Here is a 5,723-nt window from a genome sequence, read left to right on the forward strand (position 1 = left end):
ATAAATAAAATTTATGAAACTAAAATTATCAACGTATTTTCTGTTCAAAACATTATAAGCAACCTCTAGTATTACTGAAACTAAAATTATATAAAATTGATGCAACTAAAATTATCAAAGTTTTTTCTGTTCAAAATCATTAAAAGCAAAAAGAATTTTCATAAAGAACTTTTTTGTTAGAAACTTTAATAGCAAAAAGAATTATCATAAAATAAAATAAATAAGTAATTAGAACAAAATAAAATAAAATAAATAAGTATTTTGTTGCAAGTAGAAACAAAACAAAATAAATAAAGCAAAAAATAAAAGAAATAAACTGGGAAAAAAACCACCTACTAGACCACCACGGCCTGAATACGACTAGAAACCCACCCATGGGCCAGGTTTCAGTCCGTAGAAGGCCCAATAGGCCCACAGGCAGATACAGTGTGTTTAGGCCTGAAAGCCTGTATTTGAGAAGAGCTCGAGAGGGCAGCGGGAGTGGGGCTTATAAACCACTCTCGAGCTCCCTCAGCTAGCGAGGTGGGACTAAACTTTCGTGTCGCGATGCGGGCAGCACAAGGCCTTTAGTCCCGGTTGGTGCCACCAACCGGTACTAAAGGCGTACATTGGTACCAGTTCATGCCAACAACCGGTACCAATGCGCACCCTTTAGTCCCGGTTTGTGCCACCAACCGGGACTAAAGATGTGCTTTGGTCCCGGTTGGTGCCACGAACCGGGACCAAAGGTCTGTCTATATAAGCCACACTTGTGAAATTTTCGGTTCAGTTCTTCTTCCCACTGCCCCGACGCCGTCGCCGCGCGCTCCCCTGCCCCGACGCCGTCGCCGCACCGCCGCCCCCTGCCACAACGCCGTCGCCACGCCGCCCCGCGTCGTTACCGCCCCGGTCCACGTCGCCCCTGCCCCGACGCCGCCCCCAGTGAGCCCCGGCCCCCGCGCCCCTGCCCTGCCCCCCGCCGCCGTCGCCGTGGCCGCCGTAAAAATATATATGATTAGATGATTTTTTTGTTCACAGATGTGATTTTTTTGTTCATATATCATATGATGTTTTTATATTGTTCATAGATGATCGATCATATTTGTTCATATGTATGCAAGCGAAGTCGTTGTAGTTAGTTGTACTGTTTAGGGTTAGGGTCGTCGAGGAAAGAAATTAAGGAAAGAAGAAAAGAGGAAGAAAAGAGGAAGAAGGAAGAAGAAGAAAAATAAGAAGAGGACGAAGAAGAAGAAGAAGAAAAAAAGAGGAGAAGGAGAAGGAATAGAGGAGAAGAAAAAATAGATTAAAATCTATTTTTTCTTCTTCTCCTCTATTCCTTCTTCTTCTCCTTTTTTTTCTTCTTCTCCTCTTTTTTTCTTCTTCTTCCTCTTCTTATTTCTTATCGGGTATGTCGTTGTCGATATACCCTCTCCCCGATAACTTCGACATGAGGGGGGGTCGATAAATAATAGCACTAGTTAAACAAGTTTATTTTTAGTAAGTACTACTTTATTTTATTTATAGTAAGTGCTTAGTAGTTGAACTAGTTGATTTAATAAAACTACTTTATTGTACTATAGAAGTAGTTTATTTTTAGTAAGTACTATTTTATTTTATTTATAGTAAGTGCTTAGTAGTTGAACTAGTTGATTTAATAAAACTACTTTATTTTGCTATATATAGAAGTAGTTTATTTTTAGTAAGTACTACTTTATTTTATTTATAGTAAGTGCTTAATTAGTAGTTGAACTAGTTGATTTAACAAAACTAGTTTATTTTACTATAGAAGTAGTTTATTTTTAGCAAGGAAATTAATAGAACTAGTTTGTTTTTAGTTAAAGCAATTATTCCCGCATCGACGTCGACGATGCCTATCCCACATCCTCGTCGTCGACTCGGCGGAGGAGGCCGGCTTGATCAGAGGGGCCATGTCCGGGACTGGGCTCCGCCGGGCTGGTTATGGGAGGTGCTACCTTCCGGGGGGCGTAGGTTGGTGAGGAGCCAGCCCGTCGTTGACCCGACCCTTGTTTGGTGGCGGTTGCATGGGCCAGTGACGGTGCCGAGGCTTCCGGACACCGCGGAGGTGGTACGTCACCGTGTCAGCGAGGAGGACCAGCACGTCTGTTGCTACATGGTTGCGTTGGAGGGCAGGTCGACAATACCTGGCAGGTTCTTCAGGGATCTCACTGGAGCTATGATCCTGTGATGGTTCCTTCCCTTTGGGTGTCCACCACCTGCGCCGATACCCGTCGGGCGCTACGGTTCTAGCTGTACTGGCGATGCTATGTATGATAGTATTCGAGGTGTATTAGTGATAATATTCGACGATGTACGGATGCATGGAGATGATGTAGTTTTGCTTATAATTGAATGCATCCTAATTTGAATACTACTTTATTTTGCGATTTGATTTTGCTTATTGAATGCTCAAATTGGAAAACTACTCCTACTTTGAATGCTAAAATTGGAGAGCACTATGCAAGGCATATGCATATGATTAGTTGATAGCTTATAGGGTTTTTGTTTTCGCATAAATCTAGGAGCCCCCGGCCCCTCCATCATCCCCGCCGTCATCCCCGTCACCGACCCCCTCCGACATCGAGGTGAGACCAGCCAAATCCTCTTTTAGAAAGATAATTAAACGATATTTCGGGTTGACTTTAAGTCTGTCGAGTCTCCACCATATATGAGAGGACGAAGAATCCCGACTGTTGTCGTGGGGGTAGCTTCTCCTTCGTTCCCGTGTGCTAGACAATTTGGTGTAATGCACTCGGGAACGAAAGGAGGAGCTACCATCACCGACGGTCGCAAATGTCAGAGGGGAATCAGTGAGGGAGAGTTCCATCATATATATATATATATATATATATATATATATATATATATATATATATATATATATATATATATATATATATATATATATGAGAGGACGAAGAATCCCGACTGTTGTCGTGGGGGTCGCTTCTCCTTCGTTCCCATGTGCTAGACATTTTGGTGTAATGCACTCGGGGACAAATGGAGGAGTGACCATCACCAACGGTCGAATGTATACACCACGTGAGCTGAGAGTTTTCAAGAAAAGACTCGACAAACCGATAGTCAACCCGTGATGAATAATAATTATCTAATTTAGTTTTTGTAGTACATATATTTAATTGTACAAGTTTAATCTTTGAATTATGAACGTATGAAATGTCATCATCGGACGACGAAAGTCTCCCGGGGGAGTGCGGGTGGTGCCACGACGATCGAGGTTTGTGCGACAGGCCTCACCTGCACGATGATCCGCGCTTCAGCATTAAGCTCGAGGAGACCTTCGATGTTGAAACGGTACGCAACGGCGACAAGTGTTTTTTTCGTAATTAAGCATGACTTCAACTATTTCAACGTGTAATTTTCATCTTTTACAATTCGAGTATAGCTTATCCCATGCCATGCAAGATGCTATGTCTTGGAGAGGATGGATTTTGAAGACCATGAAAATTTTGAAACAAAGAAAATTCACCTAAGGACCCATCATGATGTGGATCTTGAAGTAAATCTGTATAATGCTGAGAGTGTAACCCATTTTGGTTGCAAAAATTGGGAAGCATTTTGCAAGATGTATGGTTTTGATGAGGGTATGCTTGTCACCATGGATCTTGGTGATCCTGAAATCGAGCAAGACAATATGGACATTTGGGTCCTTGTTGATACGCCTCCAGTTGTACAGCTATGTGAGTTTCTCAAACATAGTCATTAGCTAATTTATATTGTTTATTTCAAAATAGTTGACAGCTTATTTCCATTGACAGCTTATTTTGATTGTTCAAACAATGTGCGGAACATGGTAGACAAAACCCACTACACCGATGGCTCCGAATTAACTTATCAGGAGAAAAATCATCTGGTCGGATTTTGTACTGATATTGAGAATTACAATATCTACAATCAAACTCCTCAACATTATGGTCAATACTTGCCACTAGTGCACGTGTTGAACTACGGTAACTACCATGGAGATACTCTGGTAAGATATTTTACTATTATGACATCCGTGCATCTTTTGCATACTTCTAAAACTAGTACATCATTGCTAACTATGAAGTTATTACTATGTTTTTCAACAGAGAATCCCAGAGGATTGTGTGCCTCATTTGATGTATCAGAATGGCAGCCTTCGTGTTTTGAACATATATCCAGGTCATCCTACGAATCTCAACTGTCCATACCGGATTTCTCAAAGAAGTGGAGACATGCTAATCAATAAATGGAAAAAATGTATGGACAGTCGTAAGGAGGTTCTTGGAAGCAAAAGGAAGCGAAGCGCAAGAATTGGAGACAGGATGATCTCCATTCTCCATAATGGAGAGTCAGGGTCTATATTGTTTTATGCTATTTTACCTTAAAGAGGGTATTTAGATCCTACCTAATACTAATGATCATGTGCTAAGAACAAAGTAGGTTGGTTCGATGACTATCAGGATGATGATCGTATGACTTGTTATTAATAACGAGTAGAAGTTGTATGATGATGATTAGTAGGACTTGTTATTATGATGATGCATGATGCGAGCATGAAGAGTTATTATATATCTGTGAGTGAAATGAACATGGATTGGATTGAAGTGAAGGCAACATGCATGTGGTGCATGTCGAAAGTAGTACAATCCAAACTTGATCAAGTTAGGATTAGTATTACTTTCGACATGCACCACATGTTGCCTCACTTCAATCTAAGTCATGTTTAGGCATAGCAATAGCAGTAGCACGGAGATAAGAAAGGACACATCTCTCTATTAGCTACCTATACCAACCTAAATTAACCCCCAAAACCACCTCCTTTCAAAAAAAACCAGCCGCTGAAATGCTGACGCGTGGAAGCTTATTGGTCCCGGTTGGTGCTACCAACCGGGACCAAAGGCCCTCCTGCCTGGGCTCGGCGGAGCAGCCATGTGGAGGCCCATCTGTCCCGGTTTGTATAAGAACCGGGACTAAAGGCCAAGAGCATTAGTAACGACCTTTTAGTCCCGGTTCCCCAACCGGGACAGATGAGCCTTATGAACCGGAACAAATGGGCCTTTTTCTACTAGTGTTAGTGGCCGGCAGTAATGATGTTTAGCCGCATGGAGTCGCATCGCACATGTATTGCACGTGCATGTTAGTTTGCACACGTGGTATTGCCTATTGGGCACAGCTGCCTGGTTCGGGCAACCTTGCACATGTGGGAAAACGTGCCTACTAGGTCGATCCTCTCAGCCGACAGTTTGTCTCGATCGGCCTATGGACACTTGGTGGTAGAGATCAAGTCGATGATAAATGACAGGGAGTTAGTTCCACAGTTGATGATGAGCAGATGTTCTTTATGTTGTGAGGATTTATTACCTCTCGATTTTAACCATGTGACTTTGAAATAAAACTCCCATCTAATTCGGAAAAGAACACGGTTGTTTTGTTTAGACAGGTGCAAGTACATTTTTTCTAGGAGACGGGTACAAGTTTGGCTGTATGCATCAATTCTTGCAGAGGCCGAGGTATTCCTTTTTTTTTAAAGGGTGCAAGTACATTTATAGATCGCTGGATGTGGGATGGGTTGGGTTGTTTAGTCTATGATGAATGAATATGGCGCACACGATGTTGGATGCTGCTCTATGAGGTCTTAAAAAAAGGATTCAATCTTTTTTCTTTTTGACATGAAGCACATGATTCAATCGGCATGGCCAAACAAGGACCCCCTCGACCGACCGCCTGCTCGCTCGCTT

This window comes from Aegilops tauschii, chromosome 2 (genome assembly GCF_002575655.3).
Source record: "Aegilops tauschii subsp. strangulata cultivar AL8/78 chromosome 2, Aet v6.0, whole genome shotgun sequence".
In the NCBI taxonomy this organism is placed as follows: Eukaryota; Viridiplantae; Streptophyta; class Magnoliopsida; order Poales; family Poaceae; genus Aegilops; species Aegilops tauschii.